Below are 22,203 nucleotides of genomic sequence, written 5' to 3' on the forward strand. Positions count from 1 at the left end.
CGCAGCCTCACTAAGAAGTTCTAATTTCAGAATTGTTTTCCCACCATGCCGTACATGAAAGGGTGGATTACTCGGCGGAAGTCAATGCTGCGTCTAGTTACAGTGCATCGCCCTGGAAGCAACGTGGTATCGCGTTCCGATGTGCTGGAGGGCAGAGGTGCCGCTGCAGGGTCGCTTGAGCCTCTGGTGGCAGCAGGGGCGGCAACGCACCGCGACACAGGAAGCCTGCAACGCAATGCGGTGGTGGTGTAACGGACAGCATGGTTGCTTCCCAAGCAGTTGATCCGGGTTCGATTCCCGGCCATCGCAGGAGGATTGTCATTTTTGCGTAGCGCAATAGTGTGTGTTCAAGACCATGCGATCCTCGAAATTGCCACGCGTCGCGGCACAGGTAGTATCTCCTCGTCTGCTGCCTCGTTCCAGCTAAGTGGATTGATTTCACTTCATCGTGTGCCGACTTGGCCCGACTTTGCTCGACTGCCGCTCGCTGCCGCTCGGCGGTGGGGCCGATATGACAGGAGAAGTACGACAATCGGCTGCGAGAAATAAAGTAATCAAGAGTACTTTTCCTTTTCAATACGAAAAGCTAAACTTTCATTTACAAATTTCGGAAATCTCACTGCTTCGCCACAGTGTTATCTACACATTTGAGAAATTATCTGTTGATTCGTACGGTTCTGTTATTGCCAAAGTCGTTCTTGCACTTTCCTTGCGCTCTTTTTGCAAACAGCGTCATTAAATTTTCGGTCATATGTTCGTTAACGTAATTTAAATTGCTTAGGGTGGCATCATAGCACGTCAACACTGTAGCACAAAAGGAGGAGGGTGGGGGTTGAAATGAAAGGGTCCAATAGCACGCAGAGTTCCCGGACGATCACCCATCCACTCACTAACCACGCAAACGTCTGCTTAACTTCATTAATCGAAAGTGAGCTGGCCGTTGGCAACCCCTTAGCGAAACGTTCAGACTTCTAGCTGGATGTGCACATCATTTAGAATCTGCCTGGCAGAGTCTCGCAGGAGACAGCATTTCCTATCAGGGGAGAAAATGGAATGGCCCGTGGAGGGATTGAACCCATGACCGACGCGTTACTAGCACGACGCTATAGCCCACTGAGCTAACGGGCAGTGCAACACTGTCGCATCAGCAGGCCAAAACCGCAATACCGTCTCCTCTCCCTTCAAAACGGCCACTCCATTAACGTGAGGATGTATCTCTTTTTCTTGACTTTCTCTCACCTTATACTTGGAACCCAGAGCAGCAGCTCCACGAAGACGAAAAACGGCCGTGAGAAGTTTTCTCATCTCAGCCCCGAAACCTTCACGTTCAGGTACCGGGAATCGAACCCGAGCCTCCTGGGTGAAAGCTAGGTATCCTAGCCACTAGACCATACCGGACATACCTCAACGATCCACTACGTGTGTATGCGTCCAGAAATACTTCTCCTCCACGCAACTTTAGGGCCGAACCTGGCGCCAACGCTGAACTCTGTCCGCCACCACGATCCCGCTTACTCACTCCCAAAGCGCGCAAGTCATACTAGGCAATCATCGCTTTCAGTCTCGAGTGCAACTAGTAAAACTGTAATTAGTAATAACTGGAAACAAACACACGTTGACACAAAGTAGCCTAGGTGGTAATAAACGGCAAACACGGCCTTACCTCGCAAAAGCTATGCTGTGCCTTTCACCGTCGTGGACAGAAAATGAGAAGGCTGAGTTGAGGATAGAACGTACGCCCTTAAGATAATGACACGCACAGCCCACTGCGCCACCGAGGCATACAGGAATATTCGCCACCGCAGCCTCACTAAGAAGTTCTAATTTCAGAATTGTTTTCCCACCATGCCGTACATGAAAGGGTGGATTACTCGGCGGAAGTCAATGCTGCGTCTAGTTACAGTGCATCGCCCTGGAAGCAACGTGGTATCGCGTTCCGATGTGCTGGAGGGCAGAGGTGCCGCTGCAGGGTCGCTTGAGCCTCTGGTGGCAGCAGGGGCGGCAACGCACCGCGACACAGGAAGCCTGCAACGCAATGCGGTGGTGGTGTAACGGACAGCATGGTTGCTTCCCAAGCAGTTGATCCGGGTTCGATTCCCGGCCATCGCAGGAGGATTGTCATTTTTGCGTAGCGCAATAGTGTGTGTTCAAGACCATGCGATCCTCGAAATTGCCACGCGTCGCGGCACAGGTAGTATCTCCTCGTCTGCTGCCTCGTTCCAGCTAAGTGGATTGATTTCACTTCATCGTGTGCCGACTTGGCCCGACTGCCGCTCGGCGGTGGGGCCGATATGACAGGAGAAGTACGACAATCGGCTGCGAGAAATAAAGTAATCAAGAGTACTTTTCCTTTTCAATACGAAAAGCTAAACTTTCATTTACAAATTTCGGAAATCTCACTGCTTCGCCACAGTGTTATCTACACATTTGAGAAATTATCTGTTGATTCGTACGGTTCTGTTATTGCCAAAGTCGTTCTTGCACTTTCCTTGCGCTCTTTTTGCAAACAGCGTCATTAAATTTTCGGTCATATGTTCGTTAACGTAATTTAAATTGCTTAGGGAGGCATCATAGCACGTCAACACTGTAGCACAAAAGGAGGAGGGTGGGGGTTGAAATGAAAGGGTCCAATAGCACGCAGAGTTCCCGGACGATCACCCATCCACTCACTAACCACGCAAACGTCTGCTTAACTTCATTAATCGAAAGTGAGCTGGCCGTTGGCAACCCCTTAGCGAAACGTTCAGACTTCTAGCTGGATGTGCACATCATTTAGAATCTGCCTGGCAGAGTCTCGCAGGAGACAGCATTTCCTATCAGGGGAGAAAATGGAATGGCCCGTGGAGGGATTGAACCCATGACCGACGCGTTACTAGCACGACGCTATAGCCCACTGAGCTAACGGGCAGTGCAACACTGTCGCATCAGCAGTCCAAAACCGCAATACCGTCTCCTCTCCCTTCAAAACGGCCCCTCCATTAACGTGAGGATGTATCTCTTTTTCTTGACTTTCTCTCACCTTATACTTGGAACCCAGAGCAGCAGCTCCACGAAGACGAAAAACGGCCGTGAGAAGTTTTCTCATCTCAGCCCCGAAACCTTCACGTTCAGGTACCGGGAATCGAACCCGAGCCTCCTGGGTGAAAGCTAGGTATCCTAGCCACTAGACCATACCGGACATACCTCAACGATCCACTACGTGTGTATGCGTCCAGAAATACTTCTCCTCCACGCAACTTTAGGGCCGAACCTGGCGCCAACGCTGAACTCTGTCCGCCACCACGATCCCGCTTACTCACTCCCAAAGCGCGCAAGTCATACTAGGCAATCATCGCTTTCAGTCTCGAGTGCAACTAGTAAAACTGTAATTAGTAATAACTGGAAACAAACACACGTTGACACAAAGTAGCCTAGGTGGTAATAAACGGCAAACACGGCCTTACCTCGCAAAAGCTATGCTGTGCCTTTCACCGTCGTGGACAGAAAATGAGAAGGCTGAGTTGAGGATAGAACGTACGCCCTTAAGATAATGACACGCACAGCCCACTGCGCCACCGAGGCATACAGGAATATTCGCCACCGCAGCCTCACTAAGAAGTTCTAATTTCAGAATTGTTTTCCCACCATGCCGTACATGAAAGGGTGGATTACTCGGCGGAAGTCAATGCTGCGTCTAGTTACAGTGCATCGCCCTGGAAGCAACGTGGTATCGCGTTCCGATGTGCTGGAGGGCAGAGGTGCCGCTGCAGGGTCGCTTGAGCCTCTGGTGGCAGCAGGGGCGGCAACGCACCGCGACACAGGAAGCCTGCAACGCAATGCGGTGGTGGTGTAACGGACAGCATGGTTGCTTCCCAAGCAGTTGATCCGGGTTCGATTCCCGGCCATCGCAGGAGGATTGTCATTTTTGCGTAGCGCAATAGTGTGTGTTCAAGACCATGCGATCCTCGAAATTGCCACGCGTCGCGGCACAGGTAGTATCTCCTCGTCTGCTGCCTCGTTCCAGCTAAGTGGATTGATTTCACTTCATCGTGTGCCGACTTGGCCCGACTTTGCTCGACTGCCGCTCGCTGCCGCTCGGCGGTGGGGGCCGATATGACAGGAGAAGTACGACAATCGGCTGCGAGAAATAAGTAATCAAGAGTACTTTTCCTTTTCAATACGAAAAGCTAAACTTTCATTTACAAATTTCGGAAATCTCACTGCTTCGCCACAGTGTTATCTACACATTTGAGAAATTATCTGTTGATTCGTACGGTTCTGTTATTGCCAAAGTCGTTCTTGCACTTTCCTTGCGCTCTTTTTGCAAACAGCGTCATTAAATTTTCGGTCATATGTTCGTTAACGTAATTTAAATTGCTTAGGGAGGCTCATAGCACGTCAACCACTGTAGCACAAAAGGAGGAGGGTGGGGGTTGAAATGAAAGGGTCCAATAGCACGCAGAGTTCCCGGACGATCACCCATCCACTCACTAACCACGCAAACGTCTGCTTAACTTCATTAATCGAAAGTGAGCTGGCCGTTGGCAACCCCTTAGCGAAACGTTCAGACTCTAGCTGGATGTGCACATCATTTAGAATCTGCCTGGCAGAGTCTCGCAGGAGACAGCATTTCCTATCAGGGGAGAAAATGGAATGGCCCGTGGAGGGATTGAACCCATGACCGACGCGTATACTAGCACGACGCTATAGCCCACTGAGCTAACGGGCAGTGCAACACTGTCGCATCAGCAGTCCAAAACCGCAATACCGTCTCCTCTCCCTTCAAAACGGCCCCTCCATTAACGTGAGGATGTATCTCTTTTTCTTGACTTTCTCTCACCTTATACTTGGAACCCAGAGCAGCAGCTCCACGAAGACGAAAAACGGCCGTGAGAAGTTTTCTCATCTCAGCCCCGAAACCTTCACGTTCAGGTACCGGGAATCGAACCCGAGCCTCCTGGGTGAAAGCTAGGTATCCTAGCCACTAGACCATACCGGACATACCTCAACGATCCACTACGTGTGTATGCGTCCAGAAATACTTCTCCTCCACGCAACTTTAGGCCGAACCTGGCGCCAACGCTGAACTCTGTCCGCCACCACGATCCCGCATACTCACTCCCAAAGCGCGCAAGTCATACTAGGCAATCATCGCTTTCAGTCTCGAGTGCAACTAGTAAAACTGTAATTAGTAATAACTGGAAACAAACACACGTTGACACAAAGTAGCCTAGGTGGTAATAAACGGCAAACACGGCCTTACCTCGCAAAAGCTATGCTGTGCCTTTCACCGTCGTGGACAGAAAATGAGAAGGCTGAGTTGAGGATAGAACGTACGCCCTTAAGATAATGACACGCACAGCCCACTGCGCCACCGAGGCATACAGGAATATTCGCCACCGCAGCCTCACTAAGAAGTTCTAATTTCAGAATTGTATTTCCACCATGCCGTACATGAAAGGGTGGATTACTCGGCGGAAGTCAATGCTGCGTCTAGTTACAGTGCAATCGCCCTGGAAGCAACGTGGTATCGCGTTCCGATGTGCTGGAGGGCAGAGGTGCCGCTGCAGGGTCGCTTGAGCCTCTGGTGGCAGCAGGGGCGGCAACGCACCGCGACACAGGAAGCCTGCAACGCAATGCGGTGGTGGTGTAACGGACAGCATGGTTGCTTCCCAAGCAGTTGATCCGGGTTCGATTCCCGGCCATCGCAGGAGGATTGTCATTTTTGCGTAGCGCAATAGTGTGTGTTCAAGACCATGCGATCCTCGAAATTGCCACGCGTCGCGGCACAGGTAGTTCTCCTCGTCTGCTGCCTCGTTCCAGCTAAGTGGATTGATTTCACTTCATCGTGTGCCGACTTGGCCCGACTGCCGCTCGCTGCCGCTCGGCGGTGGGGCCGATATGACAGGAGAAGTACGACAATCGGCTGCGAGAAATAAAGTAATCAAGAGTACTTTTCCTTTTCAATACGAAAAGCTAAACTTTCATTTACAAATTTCGGAAATCTCACTGCTTCGCCACAGTGTTATCTACACATTTGAGAAATTATCTGTTGATTCGTACAGTTCTGTTATTGCCAAAGTCGTTCTTGCACTTTCCTTGCGCTCTTTTTGCAAACAGCGTCATTAAATTTTCGGTCATATGTTCGTAACCGTAATTTAAATTGCTTAGGGAGGCATCATAGCACGTCAACACTGTAGCACAAAAGGAGGAGGGTGGGGGTTGAAATGAAAGGGTCCAATAGCACGCAGAGTTCCCGGACGATCACCCCATCCACTCACTAACCACGCAAACGTCTGCTTAACTTCATTATCGAAAGTGAGCTGGCCGATGCAACCCCTTAGCGAAACGTTCAGACTTCTAGCTGGATGTGCACATCATTTAGAATCTGCCTGGCAGAGACTCGCAGGAGACAGCATTTCCTATCAGGGGAGAAAATGGAATGGCCCGTGGAGGGATTGAACCCATGACCGACGCGTTACTAGCACGACGCTATAGCCCCACTGAGCTAACGGGCAGTGCAACACTGTCCGCATCAGCAGTCCAAAACCGCAAATACCGTCTCCTCTCCCTTCAAAACCCCTCCATTAACGTGAGGATGTATCTCTTTTTCTTGACTTTCTCTCACCTTATACTTGGAACCCAGAGCAGCAGCTCCACGAAGACGAAAAACGGCCGTGAGAAGTTTTCTCATCTCAGCCCCGAAACCTTCACGTTCAGGTACCGGGAATCGAACCCGAGCCTCCTGGGTGAAAGCTAGGTATCCTAGCCACTAGACCATACCGGACATACCTCAACGATCCACTACGTGTGTATGCGTCCAGAAATACTTCTCCTCCACGCAACTTTAGGGCCGAACCTGGCGCCAACGCTGAACTCTGTCCGCCACCACGATCCCGCTTACTCACTCCCAAAGCGCGCAAGTCATACTAGGCAATCATCGCTTTCAGTCTCGAGTGCAACTAGTAAAACTGTAATTAGTAATAACTGGAAACAAACACACGTTGACACAAAGTAGCCTAGGTGGTAATAAACGGCAAACACGGCCTTACCTCGCAAAAGCTATGCTGTGCCTTTCACCGTCGTGGACAGAAAATGAGAAGGCTGAGTTGAGGATAGAACGTACGCCCTTAAGATAATGACACGCACAGCCCACTGCGCCACCGAGGCATACAGGAATATTCGCCACCGCAGCCTCACTAAGAAGTTCTAATTTCAGAATTGTTTTCCCACCATGCCGTACATGAAAGGGTGGATTACTCGGCGGAAGTCAATGCTGCGTCTAGTTACAGTGCATCGCCCTGGAAGCAACGTGGTATCGCGTTCCGATGTGCTGGAGGGCAGAGGTGCCGCTGCAGGGTCGCTTGAGCCTCTGGTGGCAGCAGGGGCGGCAACGCACCGCGACACAGGAAGCCTGCAACGCAATGCGGTGGTGGTGTAACGGACAGCATGGTTGCTTCCCAAGCAGTTGATCCGGGTTCGATTCCCGGCCATCGCAGGAGGATTGTCATTTTTGCGTAGCGCAATAGTGTGTGTTCAAGACCATGCGATCCTCGAAATTGCCACGCGTCGCGGCACAGGTAGTATCTCCTCGTCTGCTGCCTCGTTCCAGCTAAGTGGATTGATTTCACTTCATCGTGTGCCGACTTGGCCCGACTTTGCTCGACTGCCGCTCGCTGCCGCTCGGCGGTGGGGCCGATATGACAGGAGAAGTACGACAATCGGCTGCGAGAAATAAAGTAATCAAGAGTACTTTTCCTTTTCAATACGAAAAGCTAAACTTTCATTTACAAATTTCGGAAATCTCACTGCTTCGCCACAGTGTTATCTACACATTTGAGAAATTATCTGTTGATTCGTACGGTTCTGTTATTGCCAAAGTCGTTCTTGCACTTTCCTTGCGCTCTTTTTGCAAACAGCGTCATTAAATTTTCGGTCATATGTTCGTTAACGTAATTTAAATTGCTTAGGGAGGCATCATAGCACGTCAACACTGTAGCACAAAAGGAGGAGGGTGGGGGTTGAAATGAAAGGGTCCAATAGCACGCAGAGTTCCCGGACGATCACCCATCCACTCACTAACCACGCAAACGTCTGCTTAACTTCATTAATCGAAAGTGAGCTGGCCGTTGGCAACCCCTTAGCGAAACGTTCAGACTTCTAGCTGGATGTGCACATCATTTAGAATCTGCCTGGCAGAGTCTCGCAGGAGACAGCATTTCCTATCAGGGGAGAAAATGGAATGGCCCGTGGAGGGATTGAACCCATGACCGACGCGTTACTAGCACGACGCTATAGCCCACTGAGCTAACGGGCAGTGCAACACTGTCGCATCAGCAGTCCAAAACCGCAATACCGTCTCCTCTCCCTTCAAAACGGCCCCTCCATTAACGTGAGGATGTATCTCTTTTTCTTGACTTTCTCTCACCTTATACTTGGAACCCAGAGCAGCAGCTCCACGAAGACGAAAAACGGCCGTGAGAAGTTTTCTCATCTCAGCCCCGAAACCTTCACGTTCAGGTACCGGGAATCGAACCCGAGCCTCCTGGGTGAAAGCTAGGTATCCTAGCCACTAGACCATACCGGACATACCTCAACGATCCACTACATGTGTATGCGTCCAGAAATACTTCTCCTCCACGCAACTTTAGGGCCGAACCTGGCGCCAACGCTGAACTCTGTCCGCCACCACGATCCCGCTTACTCACTCCCAAAGCGCGCAAGTCATACTAGGCAATCATCGCTTTCAGTCTCGAGTGCAACTAGTAAAACTGTAATTAGTAATAACTGGAAACAAACACACGTTGACACAAAGTAGCCTAGGTGGTAATAAACGGCAAACACGGCCTTACCTCGCAAAAGCTATGCTGTGCCTTTCACCGTCGTGGACAGAAAATGAGAAGGCTGAGTTGAGGATAGAACGTACGCCCTTAAGATAATGACACGCACAGCCCACTGCGCCACCGAGGCATACAGGAATATTCGCCACCGCAGCCTCACTAAGAAGTTCTAATTTCAGAATTGTTTTCCCACCATGCCGTACATGAAAGGGTGGATTACTCGGCGGAAGTCAATGCTGCGTCTAGTTACAGTGCATCGCCCTGGAAGCAACGTGGTATCGCGTTCCGATGTGCTGGAGGGCAGAGGTGCCGCTGCAGGGTCGCTTGAGCCTCTGGTGGCAGCAGGGGCGGCAACGCACCGCGACACAGGAAGCCTGCAACGCAATGCGGTGGTGGTGTAACGGACAGCATGGTTGCTTCCCAAGCAGTTGATCCGGGTTCGATTCCCGGCCATCGCAGGAGGATTGTCATTTTTGCGTAGCGCAATAGTGTGTGTTCAAGACCATGCGATCCTCGAAATTGCCACGCGTCGCGGCACAGGTAGTATCTCCTCGTCTGCTGCCTCGTTCCAGCTAAGTGGATTGATTTCACTTCATCGTGTGCCGACTTGGCCCGACTTTGCTCGACTGCCGCTCGCTGCCGCTCGGCGGTGGGGCCGATATGACAGGAGAAGTACGACAATCGGCTGCGAGAAATAAAGTAATCAAGAGTACTTTTCCTTTTCAATACGAAAAGCTAAACTTTCATTTACAAATTTCGGAAATCTCACTGCTTCGCCACAGTGTTATCTACACATTTGAGAAATTATCTGTTGATTCGTACGGTTCTGTTATTGCCAAAGTCGTTCTTGCACTTTCCTTGCGCTCTTTTTGCAAACAGCGTCATTAAATTTTCGGTCATATGTTCGTTAACGTAATTTAAATTGCTTAGGGAGGCATCATAGCACGTCAACACTGTAGCACAAAAGGAGGAGGGTGGGGGTTGAAATGAAAGGGTCCAATAGCACGCAGAGTTCCCGGACGATCACCCATCCACTCACTAACCACGCAAACGTCTGCTTAACTTCATTAATCGAAAGTGAGCTGGCCGTTGGCAACCCCTTAGCGAAACGTTCAGACTTCTAGCTGGATGTGCACATCATTTAGAATCTGCCTGGCAGAGTCTCGCAGGAGACAGCATTTCCTATCAGGGGAGAAAATGGAATGGCCCGTGGAGGGATTGAACCCATGACCGACGCGTTACTAGCACGACGCTATAGCCCACTGAGCTAACGGGCAGTGCAACACTGTCGCATCAGCAGTCCAAAACCGCAATACCGTCTCCTCTCCCTTCAAAACGGCCCCTCCATTAACGTGAGGATGTATCTCTTTTTCTTGACTTTCTCTCACCTTATACTTGGAACCCAGAGCAGCAGCTCCACGAAGACGAAAAACGGCCGTGAGAAGTTTTCTCATCTCAGCCCCGAAACCTTCACGTTCAGGTACCGGGAATCGAACCCGAGCCTCCTGGGTGAAAGCTAGGTATCCTAGCCACTAGACCATACCGGACATACCTCAACGATCCACTACGTGTGTATGCGTCCAGAAATACTTCTCCTCCACGCAACTTTAGGGCCGAACCTGGCGCCAACGCTGAACTCTGTCCGCCACCACGATCCCGCTTACTCACTCCCAAAGCGCGCAAGTCATACTAGGCAATCATCGCTTTCAGTCTCGAGTGCAACTAGTAAAACTGTAATTAGTAATAACTGGAAACAAACACACGTTGACACAAAGTAGCCTAGGTGGTAATAAACGGCAAACACGGCCTTACCTCGCAAAAGCTATGCTGTGCCTTTCACCGTCGTGGACAGAAAATGAGAAGGCTGAGTTGAGGATAGAACGTACGCCCTTAAGATAATGACACGCACAGCCCACTGCGCCACCGAGGCATACAGGAATATTCGCCACCGCAGCCTCACTAAGAAGTTCTAATTTCAGAATTGTTTTCCCACCATGCCGTACATGAAAGGGTGGATTACTCGGCGGAAGTCAATGCTGCGTCTAGTTACAGTGCATCGCCCTGGAAGCAACGTGGTATCGCGTTCCGATGTGCTGGAGGGCAGAGGTGCCGCTGCAGGGTCGCTTGAGCCTCTGGTGGCAGCAGGGGCGGCAACGCACCGCGACACAGGAAGCCTGCAACGCAATGCGGTGGTGGTGTAACGGACAGCATGGTTGCTTCCCAAGCAGTTGATCCGGGTTCGATTCCCGGCCATCGCAGGAGGATTGTCATTTTTGCGTAGCGCAATAGTGTGTGTTCAAGACCATGCGATCCTCGAAATTGCCACGCGTCGCGGCACAGGTAGTATCTCCTCGTCTGCTGCCTCGTTCCAGCTAAGTGGATTGATTTCACTTCATCGTGTGCCGACTTGGCCCGACTTTGCTCGACTGCCGCTCGCTGCCGCTCGGCGGTGGGGCCGATATGACAGGAGAAGTACGACAATCGGCTGCGAGAAATAAAGTAATCAAGAGTACTTTTCCTTTTCAATACGAAAAGCTAAACTTTCATTTACAAATTTCGGAAATCTCACTGCTTCGCCACAGTGTTATCTACACATTTGAGAAATTATCTGTTGATTCGTACGGTTCTGTTATTGCCAAAGTCGTTCTTGCACTTTCCTTGCGCTCTTTTTGCAAACAGCGTCATTAAATTTTCGGTCATATGTTCGTTAACGTAATTTAAATTGCTTAGGGAGGCATCATAGCACGTCAACACTGTAGCACAAAAGGAGGAGGGTGGGGGTTGAAATGAAAGGGTCCAATAGCACGCAGAGTTCCCGGACGATCACCCATCCACTCACTAACCACGCAAACGTCTGCTTAACTTCATTAATCGAAAGTGAGCTGGCCGTTGGCAACCCCTTAGCGAAACGTTCAGACTTCTAGCTGGATGTGCACATCATTTAGAATCTGCCTGGCAGAGTCTCGCAGGAGACAGCATTTCCTATCAGGGGAGAAAATGGAATGGCCCGTGGAGGGATTGAACCCATGACCGACGCGTTACTAGCACGACGCTATAGCCCACTGAGCTAACGGGCAGTGCAACACTGTCGCATCAGCAGTCCAAAACCGCAATACCGTCTCCTCTCCCTTCAAAACGGCCCCTCCATTAACGTGAGGATGTATCTCTTTTTCTTGACTTTCTCTCACCTTATACTTGGAACCCAGAGCAGCAGCTCCACGAAGACGAAAAACGGCCGTGAGAAGTTTTCTCATCTCAGCCCCGAAACCTTCACGTTCAGGTACCGGGAATCGAACCCGAGCCTCCTGGGTGAAAGCTAGGTATCCTAGCCACTAGACCATACCGGACATACCTCAACGATCCACTACGTGTGTATGCGTCCAGAAATACTTCTCCTCCACGCAACTTTAGGGCCGAACCTGGCGCCAACGCTGAACTCTGTCCGCCACCACGATCCCGCTTACTCACTCCCAAAGCGCGCAAGTCATACTAGGCAATCATCGCTTTCAGTCTCGAGTGCAACTAGTAAAACTGTAATTAGTAATAACTGGAAACAAACACACGTTGACACAAAGTAGCCTAGGTGGTAATAAACGGCAAACACGGCCTTACCTCGCAAAAGCTATGCTGTGCCTTTCACCGTCGTGGACAGAAAATGAGAAGGCTGAGTTGAGGATAGAACGTACGCCCTTAAGATAATGACACGCACAGCCCACTGCGCCACCGAGGCATACAGGAATATTCGCCACCGCAGCCTCACTAAGAAGTTCTAATTTCAGAATTGTTTTCCCACCATGCCGTACATGAAAGGGTGGATTACTCGGCGGAAGTCAATGCTGCGTCTAGTTACAGTGCATCGCCCTGGAAGCAACGTGGTATCGCGTTCCGATGTGCTGGAGGGCAGAGGTGCCGCTGCAGGGTCGCTTGAGCCTCTGGTGGCAGCAGGGGCGGCAACGCACCGCGACACAGGAAGCCTGCAACGCAATGCGGTGGTGGTGTAACGGACAGCATGGTTGCTTCCCAAGCAGTTGATCCGGGTTCGATTCCCGGCCATCGCAGGAGGATTGTCATTTTTGCGTAGCGCAATAGTGTGTGTTCAAGACCATGCGATCCTCGAAATTGCCACGCGTCGCGGCACAGGTAGTATCTCCTCGTCTGCTGCCTCGTTCCAGCTAAGTGGATTGATTTCACTTCATCGTGTGCCGACTTGGCCCGACTTTGCTCGACTGCCGCTCGCTGCCGCTCGGCGGTGGGGCCGATATGACAGGAGAAGTACGACAATCGGCTGCGAGAAATAAAGTAATCAAGAGTACTTTTCCTTTTCAATACGAAAAGCTAAACTTTCATTTACAAATTTCGGAAATCTCACTGCTTCGCCACAGTGTTATCTACACATTTGAGAAATTATCTGTTGATTCGTACGGTTCTGTTATTGCCAAAGTCGTTCTTGCACTTTCCTTGCGCTCTTTTTGCAAACAGCGTCATTAAATTTTCGGTCATATGTTCGTTAACGTAATTTAAATTGCTTAGGGAGGCATCATAGCACGTCAACACTGTAGCACAAAAGGAGGAGGGTGGGGGTTGAAATGAAAGGGTCCAATAGCACACAGAGTTCCCGGACGATCACCCATCCACTCACTAACCACGCAAACGTCTGCTTAACTTCATTAATCGAAAGTGAGCTGGCCGTTGGCAACCCCTTAGCGAAACGTTCAGACTTCTAGCTGGATGTGCACATCATTTAGAATCTGCCTGGCAGAGTCTCGCAGGAGACAGCATTTCCTATCAGGGGAGAAAATGGAATGGCCCGTGGAGGGATTGAACCCATGACCGACGCGTTACTAGCACGACGCTATAGCCCACTGAGCTAACGGGCAGTGCAACACTGTCGCATCAGCAGTCCAAAACCGCAATACCGTCTCCTCTCCCTTCAAAACGGCCCCTCCATTAACGTGAGGATGTATCTCTTTTTCTTGACTTTCTCTCACCTTATACTTGGAACCCAGAGCAGCAGCTCCACGAAGACGAAAAACGGCCGTGAGAAGTTTTCTCATCTCAGCCCCGAAACCTTCACGTTCAGGTACCGGGAATCGAACCCGAGCCTCCTGGGTGAAAGCTAGGTATCCTAGCCACTAGACCATACCGGACATACCTCAACGATCCACTACGTGTGTATGCGTCCAGAAATACTTCTCCTCCACGCAACTTTAGGGCCGAACCTGGCGCCAACGCTGAACTCTGTCCGCCACCACGATCCCGCTTACTCACTCCCAAAGCGCGCAAGTCATACTAGGCAATCATCGCTTTCAGTCTCGAGTGCAACTAGTAAAACTGTAATTAGTAATAACTGGAAACAAACACACGTTGACACAAAGTAGCCTAGGTGGTAATAAACGGCAAACACGGCCTTACCTCGCAAAAGCTATGCTGTGCCTTTCACCGTCGTGGACAGAAAATGAGAAGGCTGAGTTGAGGATAGAACGTACGCCCTTAAGATAATGACACGCACAGCCCACTGCGCCACCGAGGCATACAGGAATATTCGCCACCGCAGCCTCACTAAGAAGTTCTAATTTCAGAATTGTTTTCCCACCATGCCGTACATGAAAGGGTGGATTACTCGGCGGAAGTCAATGCTGCGTCTAGTTACAGTGCATCGCCCTGGAAGCAACGTGGTATCGCGTTCCGATGTGCTGGAGGGCAGAGGTGCCGCTGCAGGGTCGCTTGAGCCTCTGGTGGCAGCAGGGGCGGCAACGCACCGCGACACAGGAAGCCTGCAACGCAATGCGGTGGTGGTGTAACGGACAGCATGGTTGCTTCCCAAGCAGTTGATCCGGGTTCGATTCCCGGCCATCGCAGGAGGATTGTCATTTTTGCGTAGCGCAATAGTGTGTGTTCAAGACCATGCGATCCTCGAAATTGCCACGCGTCGCGGCACAGGTAGTATCTCCTCGTCTGCTGCCTCGTTCCAGCTAAGTGGATTGATTTCACTTCATCGTGTGCCGACTTGGCCCGACTTTGCTCGACTGCCGCTCGCTGCCGCTCGGCGGTGGGGCCGATATGACAGGAGAAGTACGACAATCGGCTGCGAGAAATAAAGTAATCAAGAGTACTTTTCCTTTTCAATACGAAAAGCTAAACTTTCATTTACAAATTTCGGAAATCTCACTGCTTCGCCACAGTGTTATCTACACATTTGAGAAATTATCTGTTGATTCGTACGGTTCTGTTATTGCCAAAGTCGTTCTTGCACTTTCCTTGCGCTCTTTTTGCAAACAGCGTCATTAAATTTTCGGTCATATGTTCGTTAACGTAATTTAAATTGCTTAGGGAGGCATCATAGCACGTCAACACTGTAGCACAAAAGGAGGAGGGTGGGGGTTGAAATGAAAGGGTCCAATAGCACACAGAGTTCCCGGACGATCACCCATCCACTCACTAACCACGCAAACGTCTGCTTAACTTCATTAATCGAAAGTGAGCTGGCCGTTGGCAACCCCTTAGCGAAACGTTCAGACTTCTAGCTGGATGTGCACATCATTTAGAATCTGCCTGGCAGAGTCTCGCAGGAGACAGCATTTCCTATCAGGGGAGAAAATGGAATGGCCCGTGGAGGGATTGAACCCATGACCGACGCGTTACTAGCACGACGCTATAGCCCACTGAGCTAACGGGCAGTGCAACACTGTCGCATCAGCAGTCCAAAACCGCAATACCGTCTCCTCTCCCTTCAAAACGGCCCCTCCATTAACGTGAGGATGTATCTCTTTTTCTTGACTTTCTCTCACCTTATACTTGGAACCCAGAGCAGCAGCTCCACGAAGACGAAAAACGGCCGTGAGAAGTTTTCTCATCTCAGCCCCGAAACCTTCACGTTCAGGTACCGGGAATCGAACCCGAGCCTCCTGGGTGAAAGCTAGGTATCCTAGCCACTAGACCATACCGGACATACCTCAACGATCCACTACGTGTGTATGCGTCCAGAAATACTTCTCCTCCACGCAACTTTAGGGCCGAACCTGGCGCCAACGCTGAACTCTGTCCGCCACCACGATCCCGCTTACTCACTCCCAAAGCGCGCAAGTCATACTAGGCAATCATCGCTTTCAGTCTCGAGTGCAACTAGTAAAACTGTAATTAGTAATAACTGGAAACAAACACACGTTGACACAAAGTAGCCTAGGTGGTAATAAACGGCAAACACGGCCTTACCTCGCAAAAGCTATGCTGTGCCTTTCACCGTCGTGGACAGAAAATGAGAAGGCTGAGTTGAGGATAGAACGTACGCCCTTAAGATAATGACACGCACAGCCCACTGCGCCACCGAGGCATACAGGAATATTCGCCACCGCAGCCTCACTAAGAAGTTCTAATTTCAGAATTGTTTTCCCACCATGCCGTACATGAAAGGGTGGATTACTCGGCGGAAGTCAATGCTGCGTCTAGTTACAGTGCATCGCCCTGGAAGCAACGTGGTATCGCGTTCCGATGTGCTGGAGGGCAGAGGTGCCGCTGCAGGGTCGCTTGAGCCTCTGGTGGCAGCAGGGGCGGCAACGCACCGCGACACAGGAAGCCTGCAACGCAATGCGGTGGTGGTGTAACGGACAGCATGGTTGCTTCCCAAGCAGTTGATCCGGGTTCGATTCCCGGCCATCGCAGGAGGATTGTCATTTTTGCGTAGCGCAATAGTGTGTGTTCAAGACCATGCGATCCTCGAAATTGCCACGCGTCGCGGCACAGGTAGTATCTCCTCGTCTGCTGCCTCGTTCCAGCTAAGTGGATTGATTTCACTTCATCGTGTGCCGACTTGGCCCGACTTTGCTCGACTGCCGCTCGCTGCCGCTCGGCGGTGGGGCCGATATGACAGGAGAAGTACGACAATCGGCTGCGAGAAATAAAGTAATCAAGAGTACTTTTCCTTTTCAATACGAAAAGCTAAACTTTCATTTACAAATTTCGGAAATCTCACTGCTTCGCCACAGTGTTATCTACACATTTGAGAAATTATCTGTTGATTCGTACGGTTCTGTTATTGCCAAAGTCGTTCTTGCACTTTCCTTGCGCTCTTTTTGCAAACAGCGTCATTAAATTTTCGGTCATATGTTCGTTAACGTAATTTAAATTGCTTAGGGAGGCATCATAGCACGTCAACACTGTAGCACAAAAGGAGGAGGGTGGGGGTTGAAATGAAAGGGTCCAATAGCACGCAGAGTTCCCGGACGATCACCCATCCACTCACTAACCACGCAAACGTCTGCTTAACTTCATTAATCGAAAGTGAGCTGGCCGTTGGCAACCCCTTAGCGAAACGTTCAGACTTCTAGCTGGATGTGCACATCATTTAGAATCTGCCTGGCAGAGTCTCGCAGGAGACAGCATTTCCTATCAGGGGAGAAAATGGAATGGCCCGTGGAGGGATTGAACCCATGACCGACGCGTTACTAGCACGACGCTATAGCCCACTGAGCTAACGGGCAGTGCAACACTGTCGCATCAGCAGTCCAAAACCGCAATACCGTCTCCTCTCCCTTCAAAACGGCCCCTCCATTAACGTGAGGATGTATCTCTTTTTCTTGACTTTCTCTCACCTTATACTTGGAACCCAGAGCAGCAGCTCCACGAAGACGAAAAACGGCCGTGAGAAGTTTTCTCATCTCAGCCCCGAAACCTTCACGTTCAGGTACCGGGAATCGAACCCGAGCCTCCTGGGTGAAAGCTAGGTATCCTAGCCACTAGACCATACCGGACATACCTCAACGATCCACTACGTGTGTATGCGTCCAGAAATACTTCTCCTCCACGCAACTTTAGGGCCGAACCTGGCGCCAACGCTGAACTCTGTCCGCCACCACGATCCCGCTTACTCACTCCCAAAGCGCGCAAGTCATACTAGGCAATCATCGCTTTCAGTCTCGAGTGCAACTAGTAAAACTGTAATTAGTAATAACTGGAAACAAACACACGTTGACACAAAGTAGCCTAGGTGGTAATAAACGGCAAACACGGCCTTACCTCGCAAAAGCTATGCTGTGCCTTTCACCGTCGTGGACAGAAAATGAGAAGGCTGAGTTGAGGATAGAACGTACGCCCTTAAGATAATGACACGCACAGCCCACTGCGCCACCGAGGCATACAGGAATATTCGCCACCGCAGCCTCACTAAGAAGTTCTAATTTCAGAATTGTTTTCCCACCATGCCGTACATGAAAGGGTGGATTACTCGGCGGAAGTCAATGCTGCGTCTAGTTACAGTGCATCGCCCTGGAAGCAACGTGGTATCGCGTTCCGATGTGCTGGAGGGCAGAGGTGCCGCTGCAGGGTCGCTTGAGCCTCTGGTGGCAGCAGGGGCGGCAACGCACCGCGACACAGGAAGCCTGCAACGCAATGCGGTGGTGGTGTAACGGACAGCATGGTTGCTTCCCAAGCAGTTGATCCGGGTTCGTTTCCCGGCCATCGCAGGAGGATTGTCATTTTTGCGTAGCGCAATAGTGTGTGTTCAAGACCATGCGATCCTCGAAATTGCCACGCGTCGCGGCACAGGTAGTATCTCCTCGTCTGCTGCCTCGTTCCAGCTAAGTGGATTGATTTCACTTCATCGTGTGCCGACTTGGCCCGACTTTGCTCGACTGCCGCTCGCTGCCGCTCGGCGGTGGGGCCGATATGACAGGAGAAGTACGACAATCGGCTGCGAGAAATAAAGTAATCAAGAGTACTTTTCCTTTTCAATACGAAAAGCTAAACTTTCATTTACAAATTTCGGAAATCTCACTGCTTCGCCACAGTGTTATCTACACATTTGAGAAATTATCTGTTGATTCGTACGGTTCTGTTATTGCCAAAGTCGTTCTTGCACTTTCCTTGCGCTCTTTTTGCAAACAGCGTCATTAAATTTTCGGTCATATGTTCGTTAACGTAATTTAAATTGCTTAGGGAGGCATCATAGCACGTCAACACTGTAGCACAAAAGGAGGAGGGTGGGGGTTGAAATGAAAGGGTCCAATAGCACGCAGAGTTCCCGGACGATCACCCATCCACTCACTAACCACGCAAACGTCTGCTTAACTTCATTAATCGAAAGTGAGCTGGCTGTTGGCAACCCCTTAGCGTAACGTTCAGACTTCTAGCTGGATGTGCACATCATTTAGAATCTGCCTGGCAGAGTCTCGCAGGAGACAGCATTTCCTATCAGGGGAGAAAATGGAATGGCCCGTGGAGGGATTGAACCCATGACCGACGCGTTACTAGCACGACGCTATAGCCCACTGAGCTAACGGGCAGTGCAACACTGTCGCATCAGCAGTCCAAAACCGCAATACCGTCTCCTCTCCCTTCAAAACGGCCCCTCCATTAACGTGAGGATGTATCTCTTTTTCTTGACTTTCTCTCACCTTATACTTGGAACCCAGAGCAGCAGCTCCACGAAGACGAAAAACGGCCGTGAGAAGTTTTCTCATCTCAGCCCCGAAACCTTCACGTTCAGGTACCGGGAATCGAACCCGAGCCTCCTGGGTGAAAGCTAGGTATCCTAGCCACTAGACCATACCGGACATACCTCAACGATCCACTACGTGTGTATGCGTCCAGAAATACTTCTCCTCCACGCAACTTTAGGGCCGAACCTGGCGCCAACGCTGAACTCTGTCCGCCACCACGATCCCGCTTACTCACTCCCAAAGCGCGCAAGTCATACTAGGCAATCATCGCTTTCAGTCTCGAGTGCAACTAGTAAAACTGTAATTAGTAATAACTGGAAACAAACACACGTTGACACAAAGTAGCCTAGGTGGTAATAAACGGCAAACACGGCCTTACCTCGCAAAAGCTATGCTGTGCCTTTCACCGTCGTGGACAGAAAATGAGAAGGCTGAGTTGAGGATAGAACGTACGCCCTTAAGATAATGACACGCACAGCCCACTGCGCCACCGAGGCATACAGGAATATTCGCCACCGCAGCCTCACTAAGAAGTTCTAATTTCAGAATTGTTTTCCCACCATGCCGTACATGAAAGGGTGGATTACTCGGCGGAAGTCAATGCTGCGTCTAGTTACAGTGCATCGCCCTGGAAGCAACGTGGTATCGCGTTCCGATGTGCTGGAGGGCAGAGGTGCCGCTGCAGGGTCGCTTGAGCCTCTGGTGGCAGCAGGGGCGGCAACGCACCGCGACACAGGAAGCCTGCAACGCAATGCGGTGGTGGTGTAACGGACAGCATGGTTGCTTCCCAAGCAGTTGATCCGGGTTCGATTCCCGGCCATCGCAGGAGGATTGTCATTTTTGCGTAGCGCAATAGTGTGTGTTCAAGACCATGCGATCCTCGAAATTGCCACGCGTCGCGGCACAGGTAGTATCTCCTCGTCTGCTGCCTCGTTCCAGCTAAGTGGATTGATTTCACTTCATCGTGTGCCGACTTGGCCCGACTGCCGCTCGCTGCCGCTCGGCGGTGGGGCCGATATGACAGGAGAAGTACGACAATCGGCTGCGAGAAATAAAGTAATCAAGAGTACTTTTCCTTTTCAATACGAAAAGCTAAACTTTCATTTACAAATTTCGGAAATCTCACTGCTTCGCCACAGTGTTATCTACACATTTGAGAAATTATCTGTTGATTCGTACGGTTCTGTTATTGCCAAAGTCGTTCTTGCACTTTCCTTGCGCTCTTTTTGCAAACAGCGTCATTAAATTTTCGGTCATATGTTCGTTAACGTAATTTAAATTGCTTAGGGAGGCATCATAGCACGTCAACACTGTAGCACAAAAGGAGGAGGGTGGGGGTTGAAATGAAAGGGTCCAATAGCACGCAGAGTTCCTGGACGATCACACATCCACTCACTAACCACGCAAACGTCTGCTTAACTTCATTAATCGAAAGTGAGCTGGCCGTTGGCAACCCCTTAGCGAAACGTTCAGACTTCTAGCTGGATGTGCACATCATTTAGAATCTGCCTGGCAGAGTCTCGCAGGAGACAGCATTTCCTATCAGGGGAGAAAATGGAATGGCCCGTGGAGGGATTGAACCCATGACCGACGCGTTACTAGCACGACGCTATAGCCCACTGAGCTAACGGGCAGTGCAACACTGTCGCATCAGCAGTCCAAAACCGCAATACCGTCTCCTCTCCCTTCAAAACGGCCCCTCCATTAACGTGAGGATGTATCTCTTTTTCTTGACTTTCTCTCACCTTATACTTGGAACCCAGAGCAGCAGCTCCACGAAGACGAAAAACGGCCGTGAGAAGTTTTCTCATCTCAGCCCCGAAACCTTCACGTTCAGGTACCGGGAATCGAACCCGAGCCTCCTGGGTGAAAGCTAGGTATCCTAGCCACTAGACCATACCGGACATACCTCAACGATCCACTACGTGTGTATGCGTCCAGAAATACTTCTCCTCCACGCAACTTTAGGGCCGAACCTGGCGCCAACGCTGAACTCTGTCCGCCACCACGATCCCGCTTACTCACTCCCAAAGCGCGCAAGTCATACTAGGCAATCATCGCTTTCAGTCTCGAGTGCAACTAGTAAAACTGTAATTAGTAATAACTGGAAACAAACACACGTTGACACAAAGTAGCCTAGGTGGTAATAAACGGCAAACACGGCCTTACCTCGCAAAAGCTATGCTGTGCCTTTCACCGTCGTGGACAGAAAATGAGAAGGCTGAGTTGAGGATAGAACGTACGCCCTTAAGATAATGACACGCACAGCCCACTGCGCCACCGAGGCATACAGGAATATTCGCCACCGCAGCCTCACTAAGAAGTTCTAATTTCAGAATTGTTTTCCCACCATGCCGTACATGAAAGGGTGGATTACTCGGCGGAAGTCAATGCTGCGTCTAGTTACAGTGCATCGCCCTGGAAGCAACGTGGTATCGCGTTCCGATGTGCTGGAGGGCAGAGGTGCCGCTGCAGGGTCGCTTGAGCCTCTGGTGGCAGCAGGGGCGGCAACGCACCGCGACACAGGAAGCCTGCAACGCAATGCGGTGGTGGTGTAACGGACAGCATGGTTGCTTCCCAAGCAGTTGATCCGGGTTCGATTCCCGGCCATCGCAGGAGGATTGTCATTTTTGCGTAGCGCAATAGTGTGTGTTCAAGACCATGCGATCCTCGAAATTGCCACGCGTCGCGGCACAGGTAGTATCTCCTCGTCTGCTGCCTCGTTCCAGCTAAGTGGATTGATTTCACTTCATCGTGTGCCGACTTGGCCCGACTTTGCTCGACTGCCGCTCGCTGCCGCTCGGCGGTGGGGCCGATATGACAGGAGAAGTACGACAATCGGCTGCGAGAAATAAAGTAATCAAGAGTACTTTTCCTTTTCAATACGAAAAGCTAAACTTTCATTTACAAATTTCGGAAATCTCACTGCTTCGCCACAGTGTTATCTACAC

At 50.6% G+C, this 22,203-nt stretch overlaps 12 non-coding genes across 12 annotated transcripts; all 12 read left to right on the top strand.

The window, feature by feature from the left end:
* The first annotated feature begins 237 nt into the window (after positions 1–237).
* Trnag-ccc lies at positions 238–309 on the top strand. Its single transcript has one exon. It is a non-coding gene; the product is annotated as a tRNA-Gly (tRNA).
* A 1,728-nt stretch (positions 310–2,037) lies between these two features.
* Trnag-ccc lies at positions 2,038–2,109 on the top strand. Its single transcript has one exon. It is a non-coding gene; the product is annotated as a tRNA-Gly (tRNA).
* A 1,708-nt stretch (positions 2,110–3,817) lies between these two features.
* On the top strand, positions 3,818–3,889 carry Trnag-ccc. Its single transcript has one exon. It is a non-coding gene; the product is annotated as a tRNA-Gly (tRNA).
* A 1,728-nt stretch (positions 3,890–5,617) lies between these two features.
* On the top strand, positions 5,618–5,689 carry Trnag-ccc. Its single transcript has one exon. It is a non-coding gene; the product is annotated as a tRNA-Gly (tRNA).
* A 1,716-nt stretch (positions 5,690–7,405) lies between these two features.
* Trnag-ccc lies at positions 7,406–7,477 on the top strand. The gene has a single exon. It is a non-coding gene; the product is annotated as a tRNA-Gly (tRNA).
* A 1,728-nt stretch (positions 7,478–9,205) lies between these two features.
* On the top strand, positions 9,206–9,277 carry Trnag-ccc. The gene has a single exon. It is a non-coding gene; the product is annotated as a tRNA-Gly (tRNA).
* Positions 9,278–11,005: 1,728 nt separating this feature from the next.
* On the top strand, positions 11,006–11,077 carry Trnag-ccc. Its single transcript has one exon. It is a non-coding gene; the product is annotated as a tRNA-Gly (tRNA).
* A 1,728-nt stretch (positions 11,078–12,805) lies between these two features.
* On the top strand, positions 12,806–12,877 carry Trnag-ccc. The gene has a single exon. It is a non-coding gene; the product is annotated as a tRNA-Gly (tRNA).
* Positions 12,878–14,605: 1,728 nt separating this feature from the next.
* Positions 14,606–14,677, top strand: Trnag-ccc. Its single transcript has one exon. It is a non-coding gene; the product is annotated as a tRNA-Gly (tRNA).
* Positions 14,678–16,405: 1,728 nt separating this feature from the next.
* Trnag-ccc lies at positions 16,406–16,477 on the top strand. Its single transcript has one exon. It is a non-coding gene; the product is annotated as a tRNA-Gly (tRNA).
* Positions 16,478–20,005: 3,528 nt separating this feature from the next.
* Positions 20,006–20,077, top strand: Trnag-ccc. Its single transcript has one exon. It is a non-coding gene; the product is annotated as a tRNA-Gly (tRNA).
* A 1,718-nt stretch (positions 20,078–21,795) lies between these two features.
* On the top strand, positions 21,796–21,867 carry Trnag-ccc. The gene has a single exon. It is a non-coding gene; the product is annotated as a tRNA-Gly (tRNA).
* The last annotated feature ends 336 nt before the right edge of the window (positions 21,868–22,203 follow it).

The sequence above is a fragment of the Schistocerca americana genome, chromosome 8 (genome assembly GCF_021461395.2).
Source record: "Schistocerca americana isolate TAMUIC-IGC-003095 chromosome 8, iqSchAmer2.1, whole genome shotgun sequence".
Classification (NCBI taxonomy): domain Eukaryota; kingdom Metazoa; phylum Arthropoda; class Insecta; order Orthoptera; family Acrididae; genus Schistocerca; species Schistocerca americana.